This window comes from Ambystoma mexicanum, chromosome 8 (genome assembly GCF_040938575.1).
Source record: "Ambystoma mexicanum isolate Mex_15411 chromosome 8, UKY_AmexF1_1, whole genome shotgun sequence".
In the NCBI taxonomy this organism is placed as follows: Eukaryota; Metazoa; Chordata; class Amphibia; order Caudata; family Ambystomatidae; genus Ambystoma; species Ambystoma mexicanum.
In genome coordinates, this window is record NC_090929.1 from 1,269,688,479 (window position 1) to 1,269,703,524 (window position 15,046).

Here is a 15,046-nt window from a genome sequence, read left to right on the forward strand (position 1 = left end):
GAATGTGCCCTCACACCCTTCGAGAACCCAGCCTGGTATGCATGGGAGTAGTTTGACCTCTTAAAGAACCCACAGTTCATACCCATCAAATGGGTTTCTGAAAGTAAGGCCAAAACTGGGGAGTAGTGATTGACTGAAGTAATAGCTTCCTTTTTATACTGGCGCCGAGTCCGTTGACATTCCATGACAAAAAGGACAGTTGGTCCGCCTGCGTTCTGTTAGTGTGTTCTGTGTATCGTGGTCTTAGGGAGGATGATGTATCGTGAGAGCCCACCAAGCCCCCCGCATTCCTTGTGGCATTGCATCTTGGTACCTCCACCATTTCAATTTCCCTGCTGCCATGTAGCTGTAAAACCTGAACGCAAACCATCAGGGTGTATCAATGAGGGGTGCCCCGGAAACTGCCACCCTCCGTCCCCCCAACTAGAAGTACCCGTCACCCTAACGCACAAAACCGTAAACGCATGTGAACCATTTCGGGGAACTCCCCTGGGGTTAGTCGGCCAGGGACTGTCCGTCTTAAAGTTCCCATCCTGTTGCACATGTTGCTTCATGACCGAGGAGAGTGGTGGAGGGGGAAGAAAAACGGAAGGGCCTTCCCTCCACTACAGGTGCGGGTCGTTGAGTGTCTCGTGTCCTAGCACCCTGCCTCAAGTCTCTCTCATTGTCCCAGGGGGGTTGTCAACCCCAGTCCCTATGCATGGTGCGGAGTTTGACTTGCAGTGTGGCTTGTCTTGGTCCTTCTTCTTTCATGGCATGTGGTCTCTGGAGCTTGGGGAGGATAAAACCTGTGTTTCTCGCCATTCCCAGGGCTCACGAAAGTTGTAGTATACATGGACTACGTTGTTGTGGTGCAGTTTGAGGTTGGCCTGGAGAAATAATACATATTTGATATTCAAAGACGTGAGTTTCTTTTTTAGAGTTGTAGTTGGCAGGATTTCTGGACCTCCTTCGTGTAATCGGGGAAAGAACCCAATGCGATTGCCGTTATCTATAATCGGGCCAGTCACCCACGCCATGTGGAGAACAGTGTCTCGACCTCTAGAGTTCATTGATCTAGCAATCACTGTGTGTGAACCAGTCTACCAGCTGGGATTCTGTGTGCCCTCTGAATGGAAAAGAAGTTGGAGAGCTTTTTGGGGGCCATAAGGTCTGTGAGCCAGCCTTCTAGGAACAGTTCCATGGATGGTCCCTCCTTTTCCGGAAGCCCCAGGTTATTGCGGCGGGATCTCACTTCACTGTCCTCTGCTCTAGCTTCCAGGGTGGTGAGTTTCTTCTCCGCTTGGTCGAGGCGCGTTTCCAGTGTTTTTTTTTTTTTTTTTTTTTTTTTTTTACTGTATCCTCGGAGACCGAGATCTGATGGCCGGTTTCCCCCATGCGGGACGTCGGGTTACGTGGATCTTGATGTAGGAAGGAGACCTCAGAGGTCAGACCGTCCAGTTTAGTCTCCACCGATGTTCTGGACTCTCTGATGGCCGCCATGATGTCTGTGAGCAATAGGGCTTGTCTTGTCTCAGGAATCGCTATACAAGTTAATGGATTTGGGGGTAGGGGGAGGCACCTAGCCGGGGTGTTCATGGTATACCTGTCAATTTTATTTTGCGTGGAGTTGCAGGGTTTATTCTTCCTCATCCAAATCAGTCTGGCAGGCCATTCCAGGAACCAACGTCATCTTCTTCCCTTTGGGGCGGTGTATGCAGCCCCTTGTTGCAGCAGCGGAAAAAAGGGTGGTTGTCTCCTCTGGAAAAGTGCAGAGGGTGGGCAGGGGACCCCCCCCAGGGTCGGAGGTGGAACTGGTGTAGTACGGTCTTGTGAGGATTTCTGGGGAGTACCCTAGCAGTGATAACTGCAGTCTTGGCTTGCCTTCTTGTCTCGGTTTCCCCCAGGGCCTTAGATCATCCAGCCTATCCTCCGAGCTCAGGATCACTTCCCAACCTAGTGATTCATGTACTGGTATCCGTTTTCCAAGAAAGCCCCCCACAATGACTGGGGTCCCAACGGGTGGACTTGTCTCTTGTTTACCTGATAGCGCCCCTCTTATCAGTGTCACTCCTAATGGCCTCCAATCACCTCCCACACTGCGGCTGGCAACACCCACGTGATTGAGCACTTAATTGTAGATGTTCCCCCAGGGAGCTGTGTATCTCGCAAATCGAATGTTCCTGCTTGCAGGCGTCTATTTTCTGTTTTCCATGGGGTGCGGGTACCCATAGGGCGGCCCCCCAATTCATGCCTCCTTATGCCACGCACCGTCTCACTGGGTCCATCCACGCTTCTCTTCGGTCCGTGCCAGTAGATGCAGTGCTGAGCGCCGTAGCTTCAGTGGTGCCCAGTTATGTGACAGGCCATGGTCACAGAGTATAAGGAGTGGATGTGCGAGGCCAGGCGCTTTGCCGCCTCAAGCAGTGTGGCTTACCATCAGAGGTAGGTTTTTTTTGGGCCTCTCTCTTCCGATGCACGGCCCCCCTTTCTGCTGGCGGGGTCCCTTTGTCACCGTAGAGAGGGTTCTTCAGTTGAATCCCAACGCGGTAGTCTTCCTGCGGTGGGGCCGACCTCACTCGTCTCCCAAATTCCGTTCGCCTCACTGTCTCTGGATGTCGGCTGTGCTCCACGCAGATATCCCGTTGCAGATCTGCCGTACCACGTTGTCATGTGCAGCTCCCTTAGCTCTCTCTGGCGAGTCCTGCACACCGTCAGCTGCAGAGCGGGTCCACCCGGTGAATTCCGCTTCCTGCAGGAAGGGGGAATTGTCTAGGCAGGGCACGGGCATCCGGCTCCAGCCCCGCATCCATCGACCATGCTGGACGTGCGGCCCATCAGTGCTCCTCCACCCGCTAGTCCTCCACAGGTTTCACTCGGCCCCACGCGCTGCAGCCACGTGGCCATAGCTGGACACAAAACAGCTCAGATTTTGTGGAGCGAACACGGATTTCACCCAGAACTTTGTGGGGGCTATGTGGACACCCCACCCCTCACCTCCAGTATCAGTAGAGGTCTAGGTCTCATCAGGAAGTAGGATGTATAGAAGGATATTTGGCAGTCCCAGCGCAGCAGCGAAATCCTACGTCTGCATCCGTCGGCTGCTGCACTCTTTTGCCATGACATTTAATTTAAGGTTGAAGATGAATATAAATTCAAATTTAAATATTTACTAGATTAGCTTGGCAAACCACCCTTTTTTTGAAAAGACTAATCCATACCGCAGCTCACAACTACCTTGCTTACCCATTGCAGCCTCAGAGGTCCTGGCTGGACCCTACCCACGTTGTCATTGTGAGCCAACACTGTCAACTTTGACCACGCTTTCATCCCATCTTTAATGAAATGCAATCCTTCGGGATGGTATGTCAGACATATGCTGTAGAATATCTCTCAATCGCCTGCGTGACATTTGGCAAGACCCTTCAAATCTATAAATTACTTGTCACAGGGAAGTGATAGGGACTGAATTAGGCAGCTTGCTCCAGCCATTTCTTCCTGATCTCCTGTTCCTCACTCTGTGGTAGATGTGCACAAGCATGTTAGTGTTTGCGTCCCACGCCTGTTTGTTAGCTGTATGGCGCAGAAGTGATTGCCAGTTTTTTTACAAGTATTTGTTCTGATTGATCATAAATTCGAGAACTCCACCAGAGATTGTTGCTTGTGGACTGTGACCAATTTATTTACAGCACGATTGTGTTTTTTAAAATTTAGATTTAGACACATGTCAAACATCAAATTGAGGCATGCGGTTGACTTTAACTATGCTTATGTTTCTGTCGATTTTATTTAGACTGTTAATCGATTTTTGTAAACCTTTGCTCCTCCATTGAAACAGTGGAAGTAACTTCTGTAACCTGTACAGCAACTAAGCTTGTATTTATTTCTACTGTCCAAATCTCTGTAATAAGTGCAATCTTTGGCTCTAATTGTCTGTCGCTCTAACCATCACCAGCCAACGGCAGCCCTTTTTTGAGCAAGTGCAATGTCTAGTGCTGCCCGTTTTGTCGCCATGATTAATCTATTGCAGGGAATGAGCATTTATTCTTGTATTTGTATTAGGTGTTCTTCAACGTGACCTGTAGTCCTCAAAATTTGCAAAAATTTATATTTTGGTCAAGGTTGAACCACTAAACAATAGTGCATGTGAACCAAGCAAGTACCTGTTGCAACATTACCAAGCGTGAGTTGAGCGGACCAAGTAAGACAGACTGGTTATCTTAACAGGTCTGTTGCAATTTTTAGTTGATTAAAATGACATTTGTTTAATTTATCCAATGGTTTACCACAAGCAGTACCATTAGTTCAAGCATTGAATTCCAACAACTTTAAAATATGAAGCAATCAGCACTCAGACTATATATTTGGGTTCCCACAACAGGCCCCCATTTGGCACTTTACTATCTTCCTTTTCAGTCGTCGTAGTCTGTAATCCGGGTCAAATTCTTCGTTATCAATACTTTCAAGCACTTCGAATGCTTGTAAAATAAATATTTTGGGTGGTTGTGATGGAATTGATGAGATTGAAAAAATTGTCATTTTGACCTGCATTAAATTCAATTACTTTTTCTGAAAGTAGTGTCTGCTAGGTTGGAGGCATTTTTTTTATTTATATTGTGCATTCAACAAACCAAATTGAATCCTGGCGCAGTTGACATGCATCATAATATGAAGAACCCATCATCACTCAAATATCAACATTGACCTATAATATTAAAACGGTTTATTTTAAGCCCGTTTCGAAACATTGACAGATTCTGCTTTCCTTAGTTCCAGTGGAAGGCTGTTCCACAGTTTGGGCCTGATGATATCAAAAATACAGTCGCCCCTAAAAACATGTCTTGCCATATGGATAATAAGCAGGGGCTTGTCATCTGATGTAATGGACCAAGTTGGTTGATATTGTTTTAACCTGTCCCTCAAATATCGTGGTGCCAGGCTATTTAGACACTTAAATATGAGACATCCAGTTTTAAACTTGATACAAACCTCCACTGCTAGCCAGTGGAGGGAGCGACGAAGGCCAGACATTGGGTTACGTTTTGATACCCCAAAGAATAATCAAACGGCTGCATTCTGTGCCTTTTGTTACTTTTGGATTTGTTTAGCAGGAGCCCTAGCGAGTAATCCATTACAGTAATGCAGCTTTGAATTCACTAGAGCTCCTACTGCTATGGCACATTCCTTTTCAGGCACATAAAGAAGAGCCTGCCGCCGCAGCCATGGATTATAAAATACTGCCTGGACTTTTGCTGAAACCTGCCAGTCACAACCCATGTCGCTTTGCCAAATGCACCCCAAGTATTTTACTTTGGACACAGTCTTCAATTTTGACCCCAAAAATGCAGGAGGAGGGGGGGGCTGCTATTCGCCTCCAGTAATTGTTTTGGTCCCAAAAGGATCACCTCGGTCTTGCTTGGATTGAGTTGCAGCCAATTTGACACCATCCATGCCGCTATTTCTTCCACCCACCCTGATAAGGAAGTCTTCTATGTTGTCAAGCCTGATATACAGCTGAGTATTATCAGCGTAGGATTGAAAACTGATATGTTTTCTCAGAATGCCCATCAGTGAGCAGAGGGACAGATTAAACAAGAGTGGTGAAAGTGCGGAGCCCTGTAGGATGCCGCATATTTGTGGGAGAGTTTCAGAAGGGAACCCCCTCCCCCCCACCCCCTGCCCCTCAGTTGCACTCGTCTACACCCATTCAGGAAGGAATTAAATCATTTAAGGGCACTATCTGAGACATTTCCAGTGGTTTTCAAACATTCCAATGGAACATTGTGATCCACAGTGTCGAAAGCTGCAGAAAGGTTGAGCATTACGAGCAGGGAGAGTTTACCATCATTTCCTGCTTGCAATAACTCATCCCACACTGCAATCAATGCTGTTTCGGTACCAAATTTAGGCCAAAACCCTGATTGTACGGTGTCTAGAAAGGCATCTCTTTCGATCTAGTCTTGAAATTGTATTGTGGTCACTTTTCCTAAAATGTTTCCAGGCCAGGGAAGACCTGCAATAGGGTGGTAGTTCTGACGGTTGTCTGGGTCCAGGTTTGGCTTCTTCAACAAAGGGGAAATAACTGACAGTTTCAATTCCGCTGGAACAGTCCCCTGGTTAAATGACGCATTTATGAAATTAGTCACAAATGGTGCTAGTCCGAGGCCATATGTTTTGCTGCGCATGCAGGAAGGGGAAAAAGTGTGTTATTAGTAGATTTTAGAGCTGTTAGGAGAGCAGTAATATTCTCTTTTGACACTGGCTTAAAAACAAAAGGTGGGATGTTGATGTTCTTTCTTCCCCTCGGCATCATCCTTCTGTCCAAATGGTTGGGGGAAACCATTTCCTCTGATTCTCTTTGATACTTTCGTGGATCGTTTTGATCTTATCCATAAAGAAAGTATTAAAGGCATTGGCCTGGTTGGTTGATCGATTGCTTCGCATACTGAGGCATTGTGAGGTCTTTAAGAGCATTTCATGGCTCTGCAATGGTGTTTAATGTATGTTATGTTGATTTATACAACCCACATGTGCATGGTCTCTAGGTGCTCACATGGCTCTATAAGAAAAGTGTGTAGGGCTGGTTAGTGACAGAGAGGGATAGGATAGAAGTTGTGCTCATCTGGTGATGCCTGCAGAATCAGGAGAAACTGGTGTCTGTACATGTGAGCTTTATGTGCATTGGGCTGCTTTTGTCCAGAACAGTGGTGTCCAGTATTTGAGTTGTTTGTTGTCTGCATATAATGGGTTTGTAGCAGGATTAGAGAGGGGTGTGTAGTTTGTGTTTGCTAGGTTATTTCGTTAACTCTCTGGGCATGTGAGAGTTGTGGGGGTGGAGTGAAAAAGAGAAGGGTGGTTGGTTAATTGGCTTCTGTTGATCTGTGTGTTGAGTAGTTTTATTGTTGGTTTTTCATTCTGTATTGTCCCAGGTTTGCTTTGGTCCAGCAGTATGGCTTGTGGGGGCGTGCTTCTATGTTTATCCTGGTGAGTTGAATAGCAAGGCTTTTAGTCCTTTCCTGAATGCTAGGTGGTCTGCCGTCTTCCCTATTTTCATTGCTATCAAGTTCCATAGTTTGGCTATCAGATGGGAGAATACAGCTCTTCTGAATTTTCCTTTTCTCTTAGTGTCTTGCAGGGATCAAAATTAAGACAGGATAAGCAGGAGCTAAAAGCAACTTTGGAGTATCCAACATTAACCAGTGGCCAGGAGCTATCATTGGGGAACAAGGAGCTAGTACATATAATTCAACAAATACAACTTCAGCGTAAGATTCACAAATATAATTGTATCCATTATTTATGTGCCCTAATGCCTTAAATGTTATATAGATGTGTCCTAATGTTTATTTATAGATTGTCCCAAACGCTCAGTTACCTTCAATTAGGTGTGTTTGTTCTGCATCAGTTGGAGTAGGGAGCTAAAAGTAGCTCCTGGTTGCTGTTGGTGCCAAGCTAACCAGGCTCTTCCAGGCTACAAGCAGGAGCTAAATAGCTCACAGCTCCCGTCACTTTCGAACCCTGGTCTTGTTTCTATTTGGAGGTCATTGCTCGAGCTTAAGTCTCTTGCTCGTTGGTAACGGGATTTTAGCTTGGAATTCAGCGCCTTGTCGGTGCAGTGATTTATGGGCAATACAGCGGGCTTTCAAGTTAATGCATTTCTTTAGGCAGCCAGTGTAGACTTCTCCTTGCCGGTGTGATTTGGTCTCTTCTATTTAGTCTCAGGAGTAGTCTTGCTGCGGTATATTTTGGATGCATTGTAGTTCTTAATTCACTATTCTGGCCACTGCTCATAGTATGCTTGTTGGTGTTGCAAGATCAACTCTGTCCATGCAAATGCCATTTTACATCCTGGATCCCTTGTATGTGGTGTCACCTATTTTGCGGTCTAACTTTACCTTGGCCGCCATGAAAAATTATGAAATTTGAAATAACAAGATCGTCAGATGCCATGTGCTTTTAAAATGTATGTCTGATTAGGAATATTATTGAAAATGCCGAACCAAGCATGCAACAGCTTAAACGTAATTTTATTGACACTTGATGATAATAAAAGAAAAGATGCAGCCCCCTGCTACTCGCCCTTGATTTTCCTGACCCAGGAGCCTCTACAACAGACTTTCCATCATTGCCAGTCTCAGGCTAGATCAAATGTACAAAACCAACTTATTTACCACCATCATCAAGTTTACCAAGTTTATTTGGATTGCATATCTAATGTCATGTTATTTGTGGGAATCACCTTTAACGATGCAGTCATGATTTGGGGACAGACCATTTAAAATGAGCAAAAGACAAGTTGGTCACAAATTAAACCATAGAAAGGAGAAAATATTGGCTATTCGACAACACAACTGTGCCATGCATACCTGCAATGAGTTTGAGAGTGACAAAACATTGCCTCCCACTGCCTGGTGGACAAGTAATTAATGGAAAAGTGACAGTTGTCACACCTTGATATTGAATAGACCCGAAATTAACCAGACAGATATTATCCCCCCACCAGCTCTGACTTTTACAAAAGAGAAAATCTAGACTATTCATCAACACAACAGTGCCGGCCATACCTGCATTTTCTGCGATTTATGTATGAGGGCACCAACGGAACCTTTCCGGGCTCCTCCAGCAGGCAAGAGATGAAATGGGTCACAAGAAAAAGGGGCAATACAGATATGCAAAGCACAGAACCGGTGATGGCATACGTATGACTTCATTACAATGATCCATGTTATACTTACTTGCCTATCTTTATATGGAAGGAGCATTGTTGACCAGTAATCTGAGTCTGGCATGGGCTTTTTTTGTCATTTCCACAGATTTGTACATCTCACCTCCTGAGGTGTTGGCTGCATAGACAATAAGTTGCCTCATTTAACACCACAGTTACATATCCAGTTTTGGATTGTGAAATATCTTGGGGAAACCATGTAGTGTGGTGCCTGGCGTCTTGGCAGGTGCAGCATGGGGAAAACTGATAATGCAAGATTACATTTTTCTAACAAATGAAAAATGTGAACTAAAACATATTGTACAGTAATTAATACTTAGATTGTGAAAATTGAAGACATTTCAATATAACTTGTACTACTATTAAACCAGAGTTCAACAATATTACTATAAAAGCTGCATGTACTCTGCAGACTTAGTAAAACCTATTCTCTTTGTAAGACTTTGAATTTTCAATAAAGAAGGATGAAGAGACACATTAGTAAGTGAATCCAATCTTAACACATAAAAAAATTAGACAAAGTTCCTTACCTTTCATGCTTTGTGTCGAAGAAGAAATGCTGTCTTGTCTAGAAATGTGTTCCCAGTTTAATCTGCAGTAATTAATGAATTTAGGAAGCAAGACTGGGGTCTTTATGTGGTTATGCAACATGGATGTGGAATGTCAATGGGCATCTCTTGGCTTTTTGTGTATTTTACCCATCTTTCTTTTACCTGATAGATGTACAATGGGTATTGATGTCTCCTAATGTGGGTGAATTGTGGAATGTCTTTGAAACTACTATAACTTTTTGATAATTCAATTGACCGACATTCTCAATGGTGTGAAAAGTTTAGATGCGGCCAAGATGAGTGTTGTACTGTCGTAAAAGGGTTGTCCCACACCCTGGTAGGACATCCTGCTCTATTTTCATTTGGAAATTAGATACTTGAGTCACATCAAATATTTTCTATCTGTCAACAGTAGGTGATGGACATATGTAAATGAGCGCCCAAGTCGCACACCTCTGTTGGGCTGAGAAGGAGGAGGTATACTTTGCGTAGCTCTGAGCCCCGTCACTAGGACCCGGCTTGCAGCCTGCTACATCAAGTCTCCCCTGCCCCGTGCACCTCTGCTGGCTGAAAGGAAGGAGGTACATTTCACATGGCTCTGCGCCCCACCCCAGGACCGGGCATGCAGCCTGCTACTCCAAGGCTTGCCAGGTGCCCCAGTGCCGTCGCCCAGGTCTGTGCCAAGTAGCGCACCTCTGGGTTTTTTTTTTTTTTTGCCACACAAGCTGAGAAACTGTGACCCTGTTGCCCAAGCTGGTTGGACATGTACCGATATCGATCCGTGAGTAACCATCAATAAGGAATCAGTTAATATCTTCCTTATTGCTGGGAATCCTATTGACTTTTTCTTTCTATGGTGTTGTGTGGATCTCCCATCTGAACCGCGAGGGAGGCAGAGTTTATTAACCATGGCACAGGACGGAAGGGCTGTGCTTCATAATAACCAACCTGCCCAGAGTGGAGAGCCTACCTTGTTATCCTAGAACTCTTTTTGACGCCATGTCACAGAGTGAGGCGTATTACTTGGGGCTAAATGGATTGACTGCTCCTATGCAATGGTTTGTCGGATTAATGCCCTGTAGATGGGTTTTTACTACCAGTACCATCATAGATAACAGCTGGCTGTAGAGTTCCTAAAGGGAGGAGTGTCGGGCTCTGGCTGCTCCATTAGCCAGTTTGGCATGACCTTCAAGTTCCCCTGGAATTTTAATACCCCACTGACCCTTTTTAAACACTGGACATATAATTCCTTGCCCACCTTGCTTTTTTACTACCCTTTTCAATAGCTGCCGATTGAAGAGACTAAAAGTGGCAGAGTGTTGGACTTTGGCCACTTCATATGCCAGTTGGGTGGGCCCTTAATGCCTTTTCAAACTAAGTGACAATTGCTGTTTTTATAATCAACTAAGAACACACTTGGTTTACCCACTCTGCCTTTCTCTTTCTGTGGAATTCTTCTTTGCTGACCGTGTGGTGATTTGTTCAATCAAGGTGTATATATTTGTCATAACCCTTAAGGGAAGGAGTGCTAGATTTATCTGCCCCATTCAACGAAGGTTCAATTCCTCTTTGTCAATTCACCCGTTGTGCAGAATTATCTGTGATCATATTGTCTCTTCTCTTAATAGTGTGACACACACACCTTTCTGTGGGGCAGAGCAGTATTCTTGGCCGTTCCGGTACTCAGCCGGATGTCCTTGTATAGAGAATTAAATAATTTTAGCGATTGTGTAGAGCTTACTGTGAATTTTATTTATTTATTTACAGCTTCCCTTTTACTTTCCCTGCTATCTGTTTTTTAATTTTTTTTTTTTTTTTTTTTTTAGCAGTGTTCTTGTCTGTATGTTTGTTTGCCTCTTGTACGAAGGCACAAGCACTTTACACCATAAATGGCTTGGTATGGGTCTTTGGTTATTGTGCCACCTAGCTGGAGATATTCCCCTTCAGCTTTTTACCAAACTGCAAGCATTAGTGCTTTTTATTTTGTATTGTAATCTTGTTTCAAGCACTTTTAAGACAATTAGGTACCACCCTAAGATTGTTCGTCCAGATGGAACATTCCCTCTAGAATGGCAACCAAACGGAAATGTGTGCCGAGGTCCCCTCCATCAGACTCATAGAAAAAGTATAACCCTGCCATCTTGCATATTGACAAGGCTAATGTGCTTATAAATTATATTGAAATTTTCCTCAAAGATGTGGATGCAAAGCCTAAAACTCAGAGGGTCTCCACCAGCCCCTCTATGAAGAGGAAAGGGAAAAATAGCTCCCACTAAAAACCTGACGCCTCCAAGTTTAAGCAGCAACACCTATCCTTTAGCACGAAACCCAAAGACTATGTACTGGAACCAGAGGGAGTACACCTTGTAATAATAGATGTTGCAAACCCACATTGCTATGAGATCCCTAGGGGACTCGAGCAAGAAGGCAGCCGCAGTTTTTTGACACCTGCAATTATACATATCATCGCTGGTTCTGCTCCAACTATTACCCCGGCCCATGTAACCTCTGTGCCGGAGGAAGCCCAAGGTAGGATAGTTGCCCCGGATATCCATCTTTCCAATAGAATTTCACCTCTAGGATCTTCCCACTCAACCAACTAAAACAAATATAGCCAAAGTAGGTCAGAATACTGGTCCAAGTGCCATACTTACTAATAATGGCATCAATCTTTATGCCCCATTGAATCCACTAATGAGGAAGGTGTGTAGAGATCTGATGGGTAAACAGGACCGTGATCCCAAAGACCAACATATTCAAATTAACTTCAGACATCTCGCTAAGGGACCAGTGCCTAGATGTTGGTGTACTCATCCCGATATACCTCACCAACTTAGCTGAGAAAATAACTGAATAAAAAAAAGTTGTACACAAATTAGCTGAAGTTATCCTATTAGGCCCACATTGTTCTGGTAGGCCTGCATCCCTTCCGCCTCCTCCCAATACCCAAGAAAACTCCCCTGCAAATTATCCAGCAAAGAAAATGGCTAATCCTAACTATTAACCAGAACAAATCGAGTTAATTGGCATCCAGCCCCTTTTAGGCCCCCTTGAGTAACCCAATTTGTAATTTGAGATCAGAACAGTCCCTTCTTTCCCTTTTTAGAAGTAATTGATAGACACAAGTTATCTAAATTAAGTAACAACCCCATTCTGCGTGTGGACAAGACTCCTGGGCATGTAACCACAGGCGGTCATTACCAGGAAATGACAGACTTCAGCTCCCCTTACTAAGGGAAAATAGGTGGCAAACCCCAAACTTATCACAGCAAGCACAGGATGTGGAGCCCAAACTGAACTCTGGTAACAGTTTTTATATGCTAAATGTTACAAGGCCCAATAAAGGTACCATGTTAGTTTTATCTGGTTAATAACATGACCCATTGGTTGAGATACAGGAAAGGGTGCCTGTCCGTCATCGCGGAAGACATCATTGATCAAAGGATCCCAGGGATGGATAGAATTAAGATAACACTCAGACATAAACAGTTGGTTGAAGGGATGCTTTCTATGGAGCAGAGATTGATTTCCCCCCCCCCCACCCAAGAAAGACTCCAAATAGGACTATGCTTTGGTGTGGAAGTCTGCAACACACATCCTATAGAGATCCAAGGAGCTGTAGCCTTTATCATTCACCCATTACAATCACACTCCCTCCCCCCCGCCCCCACACCTCCATTTAACTGATCCATCAAGGGGGGACAATGGAGTCGACTACCGACAACATTGCAGGGTATGAAATTGAGGGGAGCTCAGAGCTATTTAGCTCCTGGATAGGGCCTACAGAAGCCTGGTTTGCTTGACACCAACAGTTACCAGGACCTACTTTTTGCTCCACTTGCCAACTGATGCAGAACAAACAAACTTAACTCTTTGCATTTAAATACACATTTTAAACACTTCTATACGACCTTGAAAACATAAGGGATCATAAATAATAAACAAAGTGATTTCTTGCCTTCTTATGTGGAAGTTAGATTTGTGGAACTCCCTGTACTAGCTCCTCGTTCCCCAGTAATATCTCCTGGTCACTAGTTCATGGTGGATACCCAGGAGCTCCATTTAGCTCCTGCTTATCCAATCTTAATTTTTATCCATGCATTTGCTGACATACAAGAAACCCTGCTAATATTCTCTCAGGCTCAAAGTCCTCTCCATCTACAGATTCTGCCAATTACCTTGTAATCGTATCTTGGAATATAGGCTGGGCTAAAATCTAAAACTGAAGATTAAGACTGGCATGTTTTCCTGGACCAAGGTAACTTGCTTTCAGGAAACCTGGTCGGTCGAAAATCCCTCAAAGAAGGGTTAAGCCTGCCATATTACCGCATAGAGAGAGACCAAGTGAGGGCTTAACGATATGGGTAAACACAACACCAAATGTTAGCATTAAAACTTTGTAGTCTGTTTCGAAAGACTTCTTGTGTATAAAATTAAGCTTTTCTAATGTAATATTACTATTATTTACGGAACAGAAACTGGTATTGTTGCCTCTGCCCTAAAGAAATTAGATGATCTGATATGCAGATACGATGCCATGGGCACAAAGAAAATTCCCACTCAGAAAAAATTGTCTTAGGTGATTGCAATACACAAATAGAAACTTTACCGAGTTTTGTTGGTTTGTTGAATGAAGAAGATGGCTATTGGGGCATAGCAGAAATTGGATTGCCCCTTCCCTAAGTACAATTACCATCAAGCAACAGAGATAGCCGCTTCCCTCTGGATATGCATACCTGTAATGGACCACTCTGTGGAGCCCACCCAGCAGTACCAACTTTTAAAAGAGGGCCACAGTCCAGCCACATTGATTATATCTGTACGGAAGTGGCTAACTGGAGAATTGGGAAATCTCTCAAGGTAATGGCAAGAGCAGAGAGTGCCCATGGTCCCATATATCTGAAACATTTTGGGGATATCTTCACCGATCTAACTGCCACCTTCTATCTTTACAGCTCCGATTAATGCTCTTGAAGAGCAATAGAAAGAGAATTTGATGGGTAGACATTGACTATGCTAGCAGTGCTCCTAGGATCTTTGAGACAGTCGTACCTATACTTGAGCAAGCACCATTGACGCTTTCTACTGTGCTTTGGTAGCTGACATGTTAACTGATTCCTCACGTAATCGTGTAGTAGAATCATTCAGCACTAAGAATACGTGGTTCCAACACTTCAGTAATCTCTATGCCGCTGTATGGCGAGAGGCACTGTTTCTATCATAGTTCAAGTGGCCTCCTTTGTCCCATTAGAATTTAGTGTGGAAGAAACTTGCAAGGCTATAAGATCTCATAAGAAAGGTAAGGCTCCGGATGTAGATGGGATTCCTTTCAATCTCTGGATCTACTTCACCTCTAGGAGAGTACAAAACCTGAAAGTGAGAAAGAAGTGATAGACAACCCACTGAAACTGGTTGACCAATTTATGGAAGTCTGTATATCAACCAGACGTCCTGTTAAAATGTGCTTATTTGTGTTTTTACTACAGCATGTGAGCAGATAAGTAGGGATTAATAAAATAGCTACAACCCCCTTCTGTGCTCCTGTGGCTCCGGCTCCTCCGGATTTTAGAGATTCTTATAGGATTTATTTCCTTGATTATATTGGTCTCTTCTGAGACCATTATCTACAACTAGTTGGGGGCCAGTCTCTCGTTCCCTAGCCCTAGCCAGGCGGCGCTCCAGCTAGGGCTAGTCATGTGTAAGGGATTTCAATCAGGCACACACCCAAGTCTCGCCTAGCATGTAGTGCGCAAATGAAGCCCTTATTTATTTTTGTCTATATGTTCAATAT

The 15,046-nt window shown here is 44.2% G+C and overlaps 1 protein-coding gene across 2 annotated transcripts in view; it reads left to right on the forward strand.

The window, feature by feature from the left end:
• ZNF518A (zinc finger protein 518A) overlaps window positions 1–15,046 on the forward strand; it is a 234,738-nt gene that overhangs the window by 26,383 nt on the left and 193,309 nt on the right. Inside the window, exon 1 of one of the 2 annotated variants that reach the window (XM_069611386.1) lies at window positions 7,109–7,244. The exons of the other annotated variant lie outside the window; for it this stretch is intronic. The gene's annotated coding sequence lies outside the window, so the exon portion shown is untranslated. Of the gene's footprint in view, window positions 1–7,108; window positions 7,245–15,046 lie in introns of those variants that run through there. 2 annotated transcript variants of the gene reach the window in all.